The 20,411-nt window shown below is 48.3% G+C and overlaps 1 pseudogene; it reads right to left on the bottom strand.

Moving 5' to 3' along the window:
• Positions 1–674: 674 nt before the first annotated feature.
• LOC146201196 (uncharacterized) lies at positions 675–18,778 on the bottom strand (annotated as a pseudogene).
• Positions 18,779–20,411: the final 1,633 nt, after the last annotated feature.

Below are 20,411 nucleotides of genomic sequence, written 5' to 3'. Positions count from 1 at the left end.
TCATTTAATCCCGGTGACGAGGTCGTTTCCTGGACGCCTACATGCACACCAGACGTGTCTGAATAACTTCTAAGCCTCTTCATCTGCCCGCACACGGGGCTCAAAAAACGTCACCGGTGAACTATCGTGTAGAACGTCACTGTCGTAGAACTGAGATTGTGCATTTGACTCGGCTTGAGCTTTTCGCCTGTTGTCCTCCCTCCCTTTAACTCCTGCGACCAGGATGGTCGCTTTCGTCGGGGGGGGAGGGGGGGGAGGAGAGTGTGAGCACTTATAGTGAACCTCATCCACATCTGTAATTACTTACCACCACCCTTCGTTTCATGTGAACTTCATCCTGATTTGTTAATCATTATAATGAACGTTCTGTGTGTTCGTTCCTCGACGCAAGTGGTAGCTGTGCCATTAAAGCTCGGTCGCTCAGCTCACCACATCTACTCTACCCATAACGAAAATTTACTTCGAACATGGAGATTACACACGGAAGGCTCAATTTGTGTCACTCGGAAAGGCGGTGCAGGAAAGGTTTAAAGAAGAGAATTCGAGGAACGCAAAAGACACTCCAATTTTCAAGGTGGAGGCGCACAGTAGTTATTGCCCTTCGGTGCTCTGCAAGCGAAATCAATCGCCGGGATATCAGCAGTTGCGATTTCTCCAGCATACAAGAACGTCCCTTAAGAGGGAGGCACTGGTGCTGCCGTCGTTGTATCCTGGCGGGAGGTCCTGCGTGGCCGGAACATCCATTCGCTGCTCGGGAGGTCGTGAGTCGCCGAAGAGGGCCGGTGCTCGGGTTGCGCCGAAAGCAGCCAGTAGGCGACCACAAAGCCTGCGTAGTACAGGCATACCAGAGCTAGGACGGACACCACCACGCAGTACTTGAGTGCCCGGTGCTCGTTGATCCTGCGCCCCAAGAACGCACAACAGCGAGAGCAGCGTTTAGAACGGATCGTTTGCCAAACTTGTTGCGAACGTACGCACATGTCGAGAAACATGCTCAGGCAGGTCAATCGTTCCAATTCGGCTGAAACGCCTGATAACTGTGAAACATCTGCGAAGCCACAAATACGTCGCATAGAAGCGCAATTCAAAAATAACAAGAAAGCACAAAAACTTAAATTCAGTGCAGAAATATAAAACAAGAACACGTATAAGAAGAAAATGCAAATGAAATTATCGCACGTCAGCGCCGCGCATGTGTTTCTTCCGACGCCTAGACTTCCTCTCCGAAATAATGCCTGGGACATGATACGGCGAAGCATACATGTCGCGTTATGCGCTATTCTATGTAGGCAGTCTATGCAATTATTGTCGACGTTGCCATCGCCTGCTATGAACAACGCTGCCAGTCGGTTGTACCCCAAGCGCTCGCGAAGCACCGGCCAGCATATCCCGGGCTGACACCTCAATCCATGTCACTACACGAAAGCGATCATTCTGCAAGTCAAGGCGTTTCTGTTTTCTGGTAAATCTTATGGCGATTTCCACTGGTCGCTACGGAGCACGTTTTGTTGCTCCGGGATGACGATTTCGATTTCCACTGCTCGATCAAGATAGGTTGCGCGTATTCCGCAGGTCGTTTGGGGCAACTCGGGACGCTCCAGCTCGATCCGCCGACCGAAGTCGGATCTCGCCGGAAGTCCTAGTCGCTGACGCGGTCACTTCCGGATGCTGCTGGATTCTTTTGGCTGTTTTTGACCGTTTCAGCGACGTCGGCAGAGGACGCTGGATGTCATCTTTTTTTGCGCAATACGTTGAAGTGCGTCTATCGAAAAACGTCTGCAGCGTTAAACAAAATGAGAAAGCAAGTTGTTGGGGGCCGCACTCCTGCCTATTTATCAACCGCAAACATTTTGGCACTGGGATTCGGCTACAACTTTCGAAACCGGCTCAGCTTTACTTCCGCCGCGCGCTCTACACGTTCCGCTGGTCGACCAAGGCTGATTCGCTCTGTAGCGCTTCAGGTCGGCTCGGGCGCCCAGCTCCGATCGACCAGTGGAAATCGCCATTAATTTGCGGAATATCAAACAACAAACGTTATAAATTCTTTATCACATTGCCACGTTTTCACAAGGTCACACTTGCATATTGTATCCTAGATTGACCTGTTTGTTTTTTCGTCGCCTCTTTGATACGTTTCCATTTTCTGTTTCTTTCAAGGCCTGGTTTATGTCTGGCACGAACATTTCGACAAGATGTATGAAAAGACGCTTATTACATTTGCGTATTTAACTACAGACAAAGTCCTGGTATCTCAGTGGCTAGGGCGTTCCCCTCCTTAGTCGGTCCACACGGGCTTGATACCATCCGCGGCGGCCACGTTTCTATGGGGCCGATATACAACGCCCCGTGTACTCTGCGACATCAGTGCATTTTATAAAACCCGAGATCATTGAATTTATCAGTAGTCCACCACTACGGTTTCCCTCATCACCTCAGTTGCTTTCAAACATCAGACCCACATAAATCCTTACCAGCTCCGCTCGCCATTTGGATGGCCTCATCCATCAAAAGCTAGTCGAACGGTTAGACGACTCGCGGTGAATCGCCGCACGAGTGCAGGCAGCACGGCAGCACTTATAAGACCTCGTAGTAACGTCAGTGGTCATCGCCTTACTCCAAATAGTCATTGTCATGCGCTGTTCAAGGCGACTACGGCAAAGCTTAACAATACGCTCCTGTGGTGATATCATCGCTCGGCGCCAGGATCGGACGGAGTGACTTACTACATGCGGCAAGACTTAGTCATATAGAAGCCAGGCCATCCTGCAAGGTCTTCCTGGGGACCAGCGCAAAACAGACGTTTGGCTCATCCTAAAATCAAGACGCCCTCCCGCGCAGCTAACCGAATACCGGCGGTGTGCTGAAATCCCTGCTGGGTATGCTAACTAAAAACATAGCGTTGCATTGCTTAAACGAGCGGTAGGCGGGGGCGCATTGGTTAAATGTAAGTCTGGCTTCAGCGGTACACGCCCCATGGCCGAATCCGTCTTAATCAATTAAGTCCTTTTACTTAAACATCCTACGATGCTTAGGGGCACGAACAAAAATTTGTAGATAGGCTTGGCGGGGTCCGTGCCCCCTACAAGGCATACAGTGGAAAGCGTTGGATAGAACACTGACTGGAATATGGTAGCAGAAAACAGCTGCTAATAAACAGAAAAATGTAGAAAAGGACAAAGATGTGATGGTAATAGCAAATACACAGTTTTAGATTAGGGAACATGAGACATGGTGAAAAAAACGCGGACAAAAAGAAGACGAAAAACACTGGTGAAGGTTTACGTAGAAGAGTCAGACAAAAGAGCTTGCACTATTTCTGTACGCCCTTGTCCGGAAATATACTGCGCAAATAACTGAGCAACCTTTCAGTGACCACTGTGCCATCCTCTCCGGAAAGTTCGTTCAGTACAGATGGCAAACAATATTTCAATATTTGTGTCACATATAATAGTGCGCCAAACATCAACTTTCCAGCTTTGTGGATTTCGTAGGCAATACACACGATGACACATTCAAAGTCTGGCTAAGTTAAGTAATGATTTTGTTTCATTTACGTTATATCCAACTTGTAATAGCGGACATTGTCTTCCCGTTCGAATGGGCTGCGGTGGGTTGCAGTGTTTACACGTTGCATAAAATAAATAGCCGATTAAAATCACAATTACGTGTAAAATTTAATCGATCACAGTGATCAATTACTGCCCCAAAAAGTAACTTAACACCGCCGTGGTGGCGCAGTGGTTAACGCGCTCGACTTCTCTACCCAATGGGGAATGCTTGCATTCGGAAGTAACTGTTTACGACATATCAATAATATAAGAAATGTAATTGAATTACTCGAAGAGTTACTGTGTGACGCTTTAATCAATTCAAATACAAAATTACGGAAAAATGCAATTACAAGAAATTAATTACGCAAACTCTGGCTGTGCCGAGCGGGTGCACCTGCTGGTTTTTAGGCGTGCCAAGCTTGTTCGATATCGTCCGCCATAATTCATCCTCGAACCGTTAGAACAGGCCGATGTGCCCGATGTTTCGATTTGCCACCGACATCTGCGACAGCCGACGGGGCCGCAGCGAAATGCAGTGAACGCAAGAGCATCAGTCAAAGCAGCGAGCATTTCGGCCATTACAACGCCGTGCATTCGGCCGCCCAACGCCTCCTCCTGCGGACATGCTCCGATGTGTTCATTCTACAAGTGTCGTCATGTATGTGCGTGCGTGTGTGTGCAAACACTGGTCAAGTCCGGCGCTCGAGCTAGAGAGCATCGCCCTCGCCCGTTAAAAGGAGGTTGAGGAGGTTCATCCGCGCCGCCATGACTGAGTGACTGAGTCAGCAGAGCTTGCTCTGACATGAATTCTTCTTCATTTCCATTTGAACTGCCGAGCGTATAAAATGCAGCGGCTGTTTCCGCTGTGGGAGAGACTACGCAGAGACGACGCCAAGACAACTGCTTTGTGAGCGTGTCAGTTTTCCTTCTGGGCCTGCGTCTCTCCCCGTTCCTACGTGATGCTGCATTAAACGTTATTTTGTCAGTCTTTGCCGGGACTGCTGATACCTTGCGCCGAGCCACCGAGCCGCAAGGCCAACGCTACCGATGGGGCCATAAGCCGCATCTAACAACTGGTGGCAGCGGTGGGATATCTGAGGCGTGACCCGTGCAGCAAGCAGCTGAACGGTAAGCCGGGAGCAGTGCAACCAGCCCTGTGTCATGACTGGTTGCCTGCAGCAGAACGACTGCGCTAGATTCTTGGTTGCGAGGTTTGATGAGTGCGGGATTTTCTGCTCCTGAGTTTTGCCAGGCATTTGTTAGTGTAGACAATAGCTGGTAATTGCGTTGTCGTTGCTGCTGGGTTAATTCGCCGCAAGTCAATAGTGGGCAGAAGAGAATGCAGCACTCGGAACAGCCACGCATTTGAAGTCATTGCGCAGACCAAACTTGCTGGAACTTGCGAAGCAGTTGGGTCTGAATCTGTCAGACAATCAGAAAACTAAAAGTGCCAAAAGCTATTCTTGCGTTGGAAGATGAAGCTTACGAGCTTTCGGAATGCCTTGAGATCACTGAGGAACAACAGCGTAAATGAAACGATAATTAGGAACGCAGGGAACGTCAAGAAAACGTGGAGCGTGAACTTGAACGTAAGGAACGACGAGAGAGAGAGAGAGAGGAGCGTCAAATCGCTTTGGAAATGAAACGTCTCGAATTATATAGGGAACACGCTCATATTGCAAGTCGGGCTCACGGTGCAGGAGGACGGGAATTGTTCAAAATGAGTGACCTGATGCGGCCGTTTAGGCTTGGAGAAGACATTGGTTTGTTCCTGCTTAACTTCGAACGAACTTGCGAGAAGCAAGGGTTTTCTCGTGAAACGTGGCCGCTGCGCTTGGTCACTTTGTTACGCGGTGAGGCTGCAGACGTAATCGCTCGCTTGAAAAAAGGGAAAGCAGAGTATTATAACAAAGTGAAGTCGAGTCCGCTAAAAAAGTACAGGCTGTCAGCACAAGCATTCGTCGGAAGTTTCGGGAGCGCGAGAATAGCAAAAGTGAGTCGTATACAGAGTTTGCCTACAAACTTATGTCAAACATATATGGGTGGCTCAAAGAAGAGAAAGCGTATGGTGACCACGATAAGTTTGTGTAGTGTTTCGGGCTGGAACAGTTTTACAGTCGGTTACCCGAGAACGTGCGGTACTGGGTCTTGGATAGGCCAGACGTTAGTACGGTGGATAGAGCCGCCGAGCTAGCTGAAGAGTTTGTGACGCGTCGGGATAGCGGAGCTAAGGGCGGTCAAATGGGGGAAATTGGCTCGAAGTTTTAGAGGCCGAATTCACGTCCACTAGAGTCAAGGAGTATAAACGTGGTGCGAATGCGAATGAAAGCAGTCCGGCCGAACATAGACACGGTGGTAGCCTAAGCCGAACGCAAAAAGAGGTTGGAGGCAAGGAAATCGAGCGTCTGTTATATGTGCCAGAAGCAGGGTCACTTTTCGGCGCAGTGTCCAGAAACAAAGACAAACGTCGTGTTTTGGCGCTACGCAGCACTGACGAGAACCTGAAGCTTCTCGAACCATACACTCAAGACCTCCTCGTGAACGGGAAAGAGTGTCGAGTGCTTCGTGATTCTGCGGCTACCATGGATGTGGTTCACCCCTCTAACATAGAACAGAGATGATCCCGGGTGATTGCGCGTGGATCAAACAAGCCGTGGAAGCTAACAGCGTGTGTTTGCCCATAGCCAAAGTGCTTATGAGGGGCCTCTCGGTGCACTTGAGACAGAAGCTGGGGTGTCATCTATGCTTCCTCCTCAGTACTCGCACCTCTTTTCAAACACGTCTGATCACCAGCTACGCGAAAAGGGGCTTGTGCTTGGAGACGCTAGCGTACTATTCCTAACCAGATCTAGAGCTCGGAAGCTGGCTGCAAATGTGGTAGTTCCGGAGATGACGTTGTCAAGTAATGAGAAAGAGTCGGAGGCACAGCATGCTGAGATTGATATCACATCCGCGGTAGACACAAATGAGCCTGAAAGGTTAAAGGCACTAGATATTGAAAAGTACCAACACGAGGAAATTAGAGGAGCTATCTGTACGTTTGTTCGTCGCGCCTACGTCAGCGCGACTTGGCAAGTTTCTGAATGGCAGCAGGTCTGCTTTCATAGCCGAGCAAAAAAAAGATCGCAGCCTTAAAAACATCTGCTTCAATCTAAAAGCTGTCGCAAAGAAACACATCCGTTTTGAAGAAAGAAATGGGGTCTTTTACCGGAGTTACCTAACCGCAGGGGAATTTATTTTATTTATTTATTTATTATACCCTCAGGGCAAAGCATTACAGATGGGAATGGGAAAGTACATAAAAACATCGAAAAATATGAAACATGACCAGAACGCAACAAATCGCTAAAACAAAAGAGAGAGAGAGCGTCTCCAAACAAAAGAGCTCGATCAGGTGATAGTGCCTCAGCGCTATCGTCAAGATGTGCTGCGCTTGTCACATGTGGGTTCGTGGTCGGAGAGCACCTAGGAGTTAAAAAGACAAAGGATTGTCTATTGCAAGAACACTATTGGCCAGGCTCTTTTCGGGACGCAGAAGAGTTTGTAAGGACATGTGACACCTCTCAGCGTGTGGGCAAATCTGGGGATAAATCAAGCTTTAGAACCTAGGGATAAATCAAGCCTTTAACGAGCCTTTAGGAGGCTCGTTATTGACACTGTGCGACCACGGTCGGTATCAACCTCAGGGTAAAGAAAGATTTTGACAGTGACTTGCCCCGCGACAAAGTTCCTCGAGGCAGTCCCTCTTAAAGAACTCAGATCAGTGGAGATAGTGAATGCACTGCTGTCCATATTTGTACGAGTTGATTTTCCTTCAGAAATTCAATCAGATCAAGGTACAGTGTTTGCTAGCGCTTTGACCACAGCATTACTGGAAAGTTGCGGGATAAGGCTCTTGCATAGCTCCGTGTACCACCCACAGTCGAATCCCGTTGAAAAGCTCCACTCCGTCATGAAGAGAGTGTTGAGAGCTATGTGTTTTGAGTGGAAAACTTACTGGGAGTTGTGCCTGCCGGCTGCGATGTTTGCGTTAAGAACCGCGCCGCATGAGCCTACAGGGGTTTCGCCAGTAGAGCTTGTGTACAGTCGAACGCTGCGATCTTTTCGCATGCTTCGTGAGTCGCGGGAAGGCCAGGGCGATGACCCAGTCGTGGTGGAGTACGTGCTCAAGTTACTCGAACGTTTAAAGCGAGCACAGGAGTTGTCATAGGAAGCAATTATCAACGCCCAGCAGAGGGCCAGAGTCTATCGCGATAGGGCAGCCAGGGCCCGTCGCTTTGAGGTGGGCGATGAGGTAATGATTTTACGTCCATCTCTGAAAAACAAACTCGACGTGCAGTGGCTGTGTCCGGCACGGGTTGTTCAAAAACTATCGGGCGTTAACTACACACTCAGTCTGCCAGGAAAAAACAAGGTGCAGCAAGTTTACCATTGAAATCTGCTTAAACCCTGTAGGCCAAGGGAAGCAGTGGTGTGTAGGATGGTGAACGTGCCCGAAGAGCTTTCGGTCGACCTTCCAGGACTAGGTAGAGTGAAAAACAGGGAAGTCACCCCGCAACCAATTAGTGACTTAGTCGCTAAAGCACCGCTGTCACTTGAGCAGAAAACCTAATTGCACATGCTCTTGCAGCGTTTCGGCCTGGTAGGCCTGGTATAACTTCCGTCCTTACTCATGACATTGAACTTACCTCCTCAGAGCCAGTACGGTCCATGGCGTATCGTGTACCACTCCGCCAGCGCGATATTATGTAGGCTAACCTAAAGAACATGCTAGAGCTGGATGTTATTGAGGCCTGTGAGAGTGATTTTGATTTTTAGTTGAGGTACCGGGCAAGGAACCTCGTCGTTGTGTCGACTACCGGGAGTGGGCTTGGCGAAGCAAAATCAACCATGTTGTTGACGAGACCTATGTCTTTCGTTATTCAGGTGCTTGCGCTCGTTGGTGTCCTTGCTGTCCCTGGTGGTTCGTCGCTGTTGCTGCTACCCCTGGATCCAACGCCCCTCAAGCCGCCATCTTCTTGCATGCCCGCACCTTTCTGCCAGATGCTTCACCTTCTCCCCGACGATATCATCGTGGCGCTCCGATCTGCGACGTCACCTTCCGCACAACATATAAACAGCTGTCCCCGTCCCCTCGACATCATTGGGCTTGGCGAAGCAAAATCAACCATGTTGTTGACGAGACCTATGCCTTTCGTATTCAGGTGCTTGCGCTCGTTGGTGTCCTTGCTGTCCCTGCTGGTTCGTCGCCTTTGCTGCTACCCCTGGATCCAACGCCCCTCAAGCCGCCATCTTTTTGCATGCCCGCACCTTTCTGCCAGATGCTTCACCTTCTCCCCGACGATATCATCGTGGCGCTCCGATCTGTGACGTCACCTTCCGCACAACATATAAACAGCTGTCCCCGTCCCCTCGACATCAGTGGGCTTGGCGAAGCAAAATCAACCATGTTGTTGACGAGACCTATGCCTTTCGTTATTCAGGTTAGTTATACATATTCCATCAAATCTAGTAACAGATTCATTGTTATCTTGCCAAGCCCACATACATGCTTGTGTATTATGCATGACTGCCTATATGTGTGCAAATTACTGCTCTGTGGCGACGTTGAGATGAACCCTGGACCGAGCTCTGGCCTTACCTTTGCAAATGTTTTAGAGGGACAGGCTGCAATACTTAAAGGCATTGATGAACTAAAATCGCAGTTGTCTGTTTCCAATGCATCAATAGCTGCCCTCAGTGTTAAACTACGTGAAATAGAAAAAACTGTGGATTACATAAGCTCGTCCACATGTAAAATTGATAGCCTAGACCGATCTTTACATCATGTCCAATCTGCCATAACACTGCATTCAGAGAAACTCGTTGACCTAGAAGATTACACCCGCCGTTCTAACTTGGTTATTTATGGAATTCCGGAAGATGAAAATGAAACAGTATCCCAGCTTAAAGATAAAGTAATCGCCGATCTGTTTGAAAACAAGCTCGCTGTGCAATGCCATTCTGTTGGAAGAATTCATGGGCTAGGAAGGGCGGGAGTAAACCGTCCTGTTATTTTGTATCTTCAGAACTATAGCGAAAAGCAAGCAGTGCTGAAGAACGCTAAAAAACTGAAGGGAACTAATGTTTTCATTGAAAATGACTATTCACGCTGCACACTTCGAAGGCGGAGATTACTTTGGGAAAGTACTAAGGGCGAAAAAGACAGTGGGAAAAAGGTGTTTTTGCTGAATGAGCTGCGGATAGATAACGACATATTTGTATGGGACGACCAAAGTAACACTCGGGTAAAAATTTCGCGCTCACCTGCTTTAACGGAACACGCACGACCAGTCCCTTCATCTGCACCAGACTATCTGCGCCTTCTAAACATTAACGCTCGAAGTATAGTAAATAAAACTACTGAACTTGAAAGTATTCTTTTATGCTATGACCCTCATGTGACCGTAATTACTGAAACGTGGCTGCACGAAGAAATAAGCGACCAAGACGTTGTCCCGGATTCATATTCCATTTTTAGACGAGACAGACCTTCTCGTGGTGGTGGGGTTGCTGTCATACTATCCAATGGCACAAAAGGTACATTGATAGAGCAAATAGATGATCACGAAAGTCTGTGTCTTCGAGTTGACTGCTATGGAGATTCGTTTATATCGTTTGCGACGTACCGCCCTCCTTCCGCCAGCATTAATTTTCTAACCAAAATGCATGACCTTCTTGTGATGTACAGCAGAAAGTGGGTAATAATTGCCGGAGATCTTAACTTACCTGAATTCCCTTGGCCCAACCTTTCATCGAACTCACCTCATGAAAGGGTTGTCTCGGACATTATGTTGGCTTGTGATCTCACACAAGCTGTTAATATTCCAACGAGAGTACAGGGCACATCATCCTCAGTATTAGATCTGATTTTCCACAGCCGATCACTTAGTGATGTTAGTGTTGAAGTAGCAGATGGCATCTCCGATCACAAGCTAGTACTGTTTACATGCAACATGCGTATAGCTAATTGCCCACCAGTTCGGTGCAGGAAGACCGTTAGGGATTTTACCAGGGCTAACGATGAATCTGTTCTTGATTACCTCGAAATGGCCCTGGATAACTTTTCTGAGGGCGATGTGAATGACCTATGGAACAAATTTAAGTCCCATTGCCATTTTTGCATAGATAACTTCATCCCAAGTAAAACTAAAACTGTTCGCCGAAAAACTCCGTGGATTACCCGCGAAATTAATTTAATTTAATTCGCAAAGTCAAACGGCTTAGAAAACGCAAGACATAGTAATTGTGTACTTCAAAACCTAAGACGTGCATTGGCAGAAAAACTCGTGTAAGCAAACAATATTTTTATTCCAATACATTAGCTGAATTCATCAAAAGTAACCCTGCCAAATTTTGGCGCCACCTTAATCATGAAGGACGCAGAACCGTCGATCGTGTCAAGGTCGGCGAAAACGTTGTTCGCGACAGGTCACAAATAGCCAAGGTGTTCAATCATTTCTTTCAGTCAGTTTTTTCTAATCCCCGTCCCCACCCTAGTTCTTACAATAACACGACCAGCGTTAGCCCGGAATTCATAACATATGAAGGAATTTTTTCAATGCTTCTCAATTTGAAGCCAAAATCGTCTTGTGGCCCTGATGGCATCCCAAACGTATTCCTGCGACGTTACGCTGAATCACTAGCACACTTTCTTGTTATTATATTTCGTTCATCCCTTTCTACTGGCGATGTTCCATCTGACTGGAGGCTTGCCCGTGTTGTGCCTGTTTTCAAGGAAGGCAACCGCGATCAGTTAACCAACTACCGCCCGATATCTCTCACCAGCACTGCATGCAAACTTATGGAACATATTATTTCGAACTACATATCTGACTTCCTAGATAAGAACAACGTTCTCTCCCCATTTCGGCATGGTTTTCGCAAAGGGTTGTCGACAACTACTCAACTGGTTTCCACAATACATTCCTTTTCTTCGGTACTCGATAATGCTGGCCACATTGATGTAATATTTCTCGATTTTAGTAAAGCATTCGACATGGTTACGCATTCCGGTCTATTATATAAACTTGACGAGCTGGGTATACCTCAAACTGTGCTTAATTGGATTTCATCATATCTAGACATGCGCCAGCAGTTTGTCGATTTTGAAGGCCATTATTCAGACTGCCTTTCCGTAACCTCCGGTGTTCCGCAAGGAAGCGTGATAGGTCCTCTTCTTTTTTTTTAAATTTATGTGAATGAGTTGACTGCCTCTATCCATGAAAGTGTAAATATTCGTTTATTTGCGGACGACTGCCTGCTCTTCAGGGCTATTAATAATACAAGTGATCAAGTGGTTTTAAATAAAAGTATTAACGCTGTTTCTGACTGGTGTGAAAAGTGGGATATGAAACTTAACGTCAATAAAACCGTGTTCATGCGCATCACGAACAAAAAAATCGTACCATTCTTACCGATACACTACCAAAGACACCCTTATAACTGAAACCGACAGCTTCAAATATTTAGGAGTTACAATTAACAATCACTTGAACTGGTCCCCCCATATTCAGAACATCTGCTCATCTGCCCGTCGCAAACTAGGCCAACTGAGACATAGGCTCAAGCACTGCACCTCCGATGTAAAGCGTCTAGCATACAATTGTTTAGTCCGTTCCAAGCTAGAATATGCCTGCGAAGTCTGGGATCCTTATACAAAGCAGGATATTAATAAGTTAGAGCAAGTACAAAGATCAGCAGTGCGCTTCATATATAACCGCTTCCGCAGACATGATTCACCATCACAGTTGATAAGAATAAATGAAATCGAATCATTAGCATCTCGGAGAAGGCTAGCAAGAATAAAATTGCTATTCAACATCTATTATCGCACACTCCGTATGAATCCTTCGTTGTATTTTCAACCCTCATCGTCCAGAGTTACGAGGCGTCATCATCCTCATAAACTAACTCCTGTATTTGCCCGCACAAACCAATTCAAATATTCATTTTTCCCAAGGGCTTTAACCGAGTGGAATGGTTCGCCTTCGCATATGTTTGAAGGTCCAAATGTCCTCTCCACAATTCAACAATTTTTGAAGCAATAACGTCTATTTTTTGTAATATATCAAAATGTGTTCTTGTTCTTTCCTTCTGCTCTCTTCTTTCCACGGAAAAATGTACTGTACATAGGTGTGTATAACGATGCTCGATTGTGCCCCGTTCCTGCTAGGGCCTTTTTATGGCCTGCAGTATTGTATAAATAAAAATAAATAAATAAATTCTATCACTAAGGAACAAATTTATTTGATCCCGAACATCAAGGAGCGCATCGAGAAAGTTAGTAGAGCTCAATTTATTTCCACGCTAGACCTAGTGAGGGACTCCTAGCATGTTCCCCTAACTGAGCAGGTTAGTAGGTATGCGGCAGTCATTACAACAATGGGGACTTTCCGTCCTAGTGTTGAGTTTTGGTTTAAAGAGCGCGCTGTAGTGCTTTTCAAGCCTCATGGACAAAGTGTTGCGAGGACTCGAGGAATTCTCTTTGCCTTATTTAGACAATGTAGCAGTATTCTGCGCATCTTGCTCTGAGCACATGGCACACTTAGTGCTAACCGAATGCGCGAAGCAGGCTTGACGGTCAAAGCTCCCTAGGGCCAGTTGGCACGTGCCGAAGTTGTTTACCTCGGTCACGTGATTCGACAAGGTTGTCGCCATTCTTCTAAAATGAAGGTGGCCGCCATACGAAACTTTCCCAGCGGCGCACAAAGACCGATATATGGTCGTTCCTAGGTGTCGCCTGCTACTATCAGAGTTACAACCCCATGTATTCTGATATCGCGTGTCCCCTGACGGATGCTCTCAGAAAAACGGAGCCCCAAACAGTCGTACGGGACGAGGAAAAGGAAAGTGCTTTTAAAAGAGCGCTTTATCGTGCCAGCCTGTGCTCTATTGCCAAACTACCCTAAAGAGTTCGTGGTTCAGTGCGCGTCTCGTGTAGAACGTTCAGAAACTCTCGTGCTACCTTACCGGCTCGAGGTTTATCACGTATATGGGTAACTGCCCTCTCCAATGGCTGCAGACAACTTCCAAAAAGGCCGCCTCTTGCGCTGGAGCCTCGTTTTGCAGATGTATTCTTTCTAGGCGCATTACACAAAGGGGAGTCTCAACGGTAACACCGATGGCTTTAGTCGATGCCCCTAACGTGAGAATATATGCCTCAAAAATTTCCCTTTTTGGTGTTTTCTTCCTGACACAGGATTTCAAATTAATTGCATTATCTTTGTCTAGTGTTTGAAAGTGCAATTTTCGATTTTGTGGACGCGTTCCAAGTGCTGCCGAGCTACCCCTTAAGATAGGAGAATGTACAAGAGGGAAAGAGTCTGGCATAACTTATTGAAGTTTGTGTCGTGCTTGCTGGCTGACCGGCTGAGTTTTCAGTGTAGTTGTGATGCTTGTGGGTACGACGAAAAACTCGCTGGAAGCCATTTTTCAGAGTGCTTTGAGACCCAGAAGGTGCAAAGGAAGCCTTCGGGCTTACTGGGCTCACGAAAAGCAGAGTCGGACGACCCCGGGTACCAGCATCATCGAAACAATCCCTCTGGACAGCAGAGAGATCCTTGCCCTTCGGGATCTGCCTCCACCGTCGGATATGCCTCCACATGTGCGACAGTCGACGCGGCCGCAGCGAAATGCAGCGAACGCAAGAGCATCAGTCAAAGCAGCGACTATTTCGGCCATTACAACGCCGTGCATTCGGCCGGCCAACGTTTCCTCCCGCGGACATGCTCTGACATGTTCAATCTACACGTGTCGTCATGTGTTTGCGTGCGTGTGTGTGCAAACGCAGGCCAAGCCTGGCGCTCGAGGGAGAGAGCGTCGCCTTGAGGAGGTTGAGGAGTTTCATCCGCTCCGCTGTGACTGAGTGGCTAAGTCAGCGGAGCTTGCTCTAACATGAATTCTCCCTTTTTATCTGAACTGCTGAGCGCATAAAAAGCAGCGGCTGTTTCCGCTGTGGGAGAGACTACACAGAGACGACGCCATAACATCTGCTTTGTGAGCGCGTCAATTTTCTCTCCGGCCTGCTTCTCTGCCCGTTCCTACGTGATGCTGTACTAAAAGTTGTTTTTGTTAGTTGACGCCTCGTGTTTGCCGGGACTGCTGATGGCTTCCTCCACATTGAAGAATCTGCACCCTACCCAGCGGTGGCTGGGCAAAGACAACATTTATTGCTTTGGTGCGTGTTAATATAGGCGTTGGTTAGGAAAGGAATCTGAGGAGGAAGAGGAGAAGGAGTAGGACAGCAGCGATAACTGTTGCCGTACGCTGGAGTGACGTCATGCCGATGTAGCATCTTGTTCACCCTAAGGTTCATAGCGGTCGGGAGGTCTTCGTGTCCGGCCCGACCGTAGCAGTGCTGGCATTGGGGTGCTTGGGGCATCCTCATATATCCTGGCTCCTGTCCCTGGGTGTCAACCACTTGGGGGCGGGCGGATCCATCTAGGTGTTTAGGGTCACCGGCTCTGTCGTCCAGATGATGCTTCCCCACACGTGGCTTAATCTGGTCGAGGTGTCGACGAATGTTCTCCCCCTCTGGACCATCGGCGTTCACCATGCGAGTGCTGTCCAATGAAGTGATTCGGGCTGGGATCCATGGCTCACCTTGCCCGCAGTTCTTTACCCAGACAGGTTCCCCCGGCCGCAACACTCCAGGAACGCGGCGGTCAACTGGAGACTGGAGCGCACGAGGCCCCGGTGGTGCCACTGCATTTTCCAGTCTAGAACGGAGCTCGTAGCCCATAAGAAGTTTCGCTGGGGTACTGCCTCTGGCCTGCGGCGCCCTTCGGTACCTGTGCAGAATCTTTGCCAAGTGTATTTTCAAATACCCATGGACGTTTTTCTTCAAACACTCTTTAACCGTGCACACTGCGCGTTCCGCGAGCCCGTTGACTGCGGATGTGTTATTCAGCTCTATAAACTCTCGAAATTCAGCACTTTTAAGTTGCGGGCCATTAACAAAAAGCAGCGTTCGGGACACACCGAACGTGCCGAACAAAATGCGCAGTGCTTCTATGGTGGCGTGGGTTGTGGTGCTCTTCAGGGGTATTCCTTTGATCCATTTACTATGTGAATCCACAATGATAAGTAGCATGTATTCAGCGATTGGCCTCACGAAGTCAATATGCAGCCTGGACCAACGCTCGCCCGTTTCGAACCATGCAACCGGAGATCTCTCGGGGGGCATAGGCGCTGTTTGTACTCAACTGGGACACGACTTAACCACGCTCTAAATCTCGTTATCGATCCCGAGATACCACAGCAGGGAGCGGCCTAGGCGCTTCATTGAGCAAATACCTTGATAGGAATCATGCAGCAGGTGTAACATTCCCACTCTTGCTCTGTTAAGCAGAATTACTCGATGGCCCCAGTATAGAAGCCCATGACTCAACGTTATCTCAGTCTTCGGGTTGAACTATAGCGCAAGCGGAGGTGCTTGGGCCCCAAGCATCTTGGCCGTCCGTCCCGCACCCATTATTGCACGTTTACTAAGTCTTCATCGTTCGAGGTGAGAGCGGCCAGATGCTTCGTGGACATAACACTGTCATTGAGGTTTTCTGTGAGCAATACGTACTCGCCATCCACTGTTTCTTTCATGGTCTCTGGCTGAGATGTTGGAGTCGTCGGAAGTCAGCTGAGGGCACCTACTGGAACGTTGTCCTTTCCCGGCTGGTGTTTGATGACATAGTCAAATGCACTCAGCAGCAGGGCCCAACGCTGGATTCGGGCTGCCGCCATCACTGGTACAGCCCGATCTGGATGAAAACGTCCCTCAAGCGGCTTATGGTCAGTCAGCAGTATGATGGCCTACCGAGTAGTTACTGTCGGAATTTCGAGATTCCAAAAACTAGAGCCAGAGCTTTGCGCTACAGTTGTGAATAATTTCGCTCGGCTTCCATCAGTATCCGAGAACAGAGGCCTATGGGTCGATGCACTCCGTCCCCGACATCGTGAGAAAGCACTACACCGATCCCATCCGAGAAGGCATCGCATTCCAGGACAAGGGGCTTACTTGGGTCAAAATGCGCCAGGAAATCGGTGGACTTAAGGAGGTCCTTCACCTTGCTGAACGCCCGTTGTTGATTGGGGCCCCACTCCCACTTGGCTTCCTTGCGGAGCAGTTGATACAAGGGGGTCATGGCTGTAGCTGCATTGGGAAGAAACTTGTGGTAGTGTGTTACCATGCCTAGATACCACCTTAATTCTGCGAGGTTCCGCGGCACCTGCATCCGAAGAATCGCCTCCATGTTTTCTGACTTTGGTTGCCGTCCCTGAGCACTAATTCGATGTCCTAGGATATCCACCTGTGCACGACGCAACTTGCATTACTCCGCATTCAACCGCATGCCGTTTTCCCGAAACCACTGCAAAACTTCGTGCAATGTGAAGCAGTCATCGTGTTTCTCTGCAATGATGACATCGTTTAAGTAGACTTGAGCCCCAGGAAGTCCTTGTAATATGGTCTCCATGCGGCGTTGGAACACTGCTGGCGCGGAAGCCACTTCAAATGGCAAGCAAGTGAAGCTAAACAGTCCTTATGCGTGTTTACGGTCGTACGTAGAGTGTCTCCCTCGTCTAACGGTATCTGATAGTAAGCCTCCCCGCAAATATATCGTGGTGAAAACCTCACCACCGTTCAACCTTGCCAGGATGTCTTCTGACCTGGGCAACGAATATTGCTTAGTGTGACAAGCTTTGTTTACAGTGAGTTTAAAATCACCGCAGAGGCGAATGTTGCCGTTCCGCTTTACTAACGTCACCGCCGGTGCAGCCCATGTCGAATGAGGCACAAGAACAATAATTCCAGCGGCCACAAGGCGCTCAATCTCAGCATCTACCCTAGGACGAAAGGCGCAAGGAACTTCGCGTGCTTTCCAAAATTTCGGTACCACGTTGTCCCGCATCTCAAAGTGTACCGGCGGACCCTTGATGAGACCTAGGCCTGGCGTGGACACGTCAGCGAATTCTGATACCAAACGGTGCACGTTAGCATCGTCCGTCCTGGCGGAAGCCCTGCGCTCACTTGTCGTGTTGACGTTCATTGCTGGCGCCTCCAGCATGTTGAATACCTGGATCAGGTCGCATCCGCACAGGTTGGGGCCGGAGCAACCGAGAACCGTCAGGGATTCGTCCAACGACCGGTTTCCGCGTGAAACCTTAAGCTTGAGTCGTCCCCAAACGGGAAGCCTACCCAGGAAGCAAGTCAGTTTCAATGGCGAATCACGCAGCTTGGGCCACACTGTCTTGCTTTGCTCGTAGGTAGGCCATGTGATGACCGACACTGATTAACCCTATCGACCTGCATTTCCACTGGAACGCCCCCACAGTTCAATAGGCGTACAATGGATTGCGCGAGGCCTACTAGGCTTACATGACTGTCCACTGCTTCCAACGAAAATATACCATCCGTACCCGCAGATGTGTTCTCCTCCCGAGGTGGTAAGGCATTTACCTGACGCGATGGCCTCAGTGACCTTTCAGTGCACACTCTCTCTCGACGGAAACAGGCATGGGTGATGTGGCCCCGCTGTTGGCACTTGAAGCATATTGCTGAAAGAAATCGGCAATACTCTGACTCATGTCCTTTCTCTCCGCAGCAGTTTGACGAAATAATTCGTGACCAGATCCTTGGCCGATACGACTGTCCTCCCTTCGCATGTGCCCTTCCTTCCTGGGCGTGGCTGCTTATCTGCTGCGCGCTCGCGTCGGCCATTTCGGCTGACAGCACGATTTCTTCTGCTTCACTCCTCGTCAGCTTGTCAGCTGAGGCTTCGCAAGCAACTGTCGACGCACTCCTGCGCTTTGCAGCCCACGAACGATACGATCTCGCAGCATTCGATCCAACGTTGGGCCAAAATTGCATGTGTCCGCTATTTGACGAATGGCAACTATGAAGAATTTAACAGGTTCGCCTGGCAGCTGGTCATGTGTAAAGATTTTGTAAGACTGCGCTATTTTGTTTAGTTGCGACGAAAAGTGCTTTTGCAACAAAGCTACCCCTTGGGCATACGAAAGTTCGTTCACCTTGTCTGATGCGCATCGACCACTAAGTATATCCACGATGTGAGTCGTATCTCCTTGTCGTCCGTGACGCCATTGCCTTCAAAGAAGGCCTCCAGTGACACTTGGTAAGCTGGCCACTTCTCGCTCGTTTCGTCAAACTGCGGCAGGCTGGCATATCCTCCCATGGTGGCGAATGCTGCGGCGTACTACGAGGGTGGCCCGTTGTCATCCCATCCTCGTCGCCACTCAAGAATCTGCACCATGCACAGCGGTGGCTAGGCCAAGACAACGTTTATTGCTTTGGTGCGTGTTAACATGGGCATTGGTTAGGAAAGGAATGTGAGGAGGAGGAGGAGGAGAACAGCAGTGATAGCTGTTGCCGTACGCTGGTGTGACGTCATGCTGATGTAGCGCACACTACCGAGACGCAAGGCCAGCGCTACCGATGGGGCCTTGAGCCATGTCTAACAGCGGGGGGTCGTTCCGAAACGGCTTGCTTTGAGAAAACTGTGTATAGGAAGATATTGTTAATATCCTTTTATCATACAGCTACGCAGCTGAAACGTTATTCTCCCAGAGACAGGCGAGTCCAAGCCATTGGCCACTAAATTACTAGCGCTCTCTCGTGGAATAAACATGTCGTGACTATCGCAGCTAACTGCCTCCGAAAGCTGTTCTTCCTAAGGAGCTCTCTAAACTCTGCTGTGCTTGCTTACAATGCGATCATTCGTCCAAACTTAGTAAATGATATCGCCATATGGGATTCCTTTACTAAAATATACAATACTGTACTATACCATTAAATGATAATAGCTAGAACAAAAACACTACGAGGGAGCTCATTTGGCAATTACTCGCTGATTATGACTAGCAGCTTACCGGATTCGCTCAAGAGGTAAGTACGAGGGCGAGTCAAATGAAAGTGAGCCAATGCGGATATATGACAAACGGGGTACTTTCTTCGAATGTTTCCCCTGTAAGCTTTGCCGCCGTGTTTCAGGCTTACAATTGTAAGAAGTCATCACCTTCATTGCAATACCGAGTGAGATGAGGCAAGGCAGAATCGAATCTCTCCTACTTCTGGCAGTCATTAAAAATCTTGTTCATCCATTGCGCACAAGAGCTGATAATTGAGATAGTCATGAATTATGATGTGAACCGAACAGTGGCTGATGTTCACACGCTCCGCCAGTTCTTCGATGCTTATTCTACGTTCTTGTCTAATCAGCTCATATACCTTTTCAGTTGTGCTGGGGGTGATTACACGGTGGCTTTGGTCCGATTTTGGATCTTCTTTGCAACTTTCATGTCCTTTGAACCATTTGCTCTAACGCTACACAGTGGCTAATGAAATGCAGTGTTCACCGTACACGGCGACTAATTTCTTGTTAGGAAACACCTTCAGCTATGAAAAAGCTCACGACACCACGCTGTTCAACTTTTGCAGCGTCCATTATATTACGCATCTGTGTTCAATCCAGTGTATAGGATCATTAAATAACAGTTATCCTCACACCTGCGTGTCACTTTGTAAATGAGAGATCCCTGTGTGCTAAGCGCATGCCTCGCAGATAATGGACCGAGCCAATATTGCGCGGAGTCGGTTGGCTCACTTTCATTTGACTTACCTTCGTATATAACATTTGCTTCTTACCTGTACTCACCTATGGAGCTGAAACATTGAGGATAACGAAAAGGTTTCTGCTTAAGCTGAGGGCAACGCAGATGGCTATTGCGCGGAACATGGTAGGTGTAACTTTAAGACATAGGAAGCTTGCACAGTGGTTCAGAGAAAAAACTCAAGTATATTCTATTCGA

Source organism: Amblyomma maculatum, chromosome 2 (assembly GCF_055883805.1).
Source record: "Amblyomma maculatum isolate TAMU_Amacu chromosome 2, ASM5588380v1, whole genome shotgun sequence".
Lineage (NCBI taxonomy): Eukaryota > Metazoa > Arthropoda > Arachnida > Ixodida > Ixodidae > Amblyomma > Amblyomma maculatum.
Note: the sequence above shows the minus strand (reverse complement) of the source record. Positions and strands in the feature narration are given on the sequence as shown.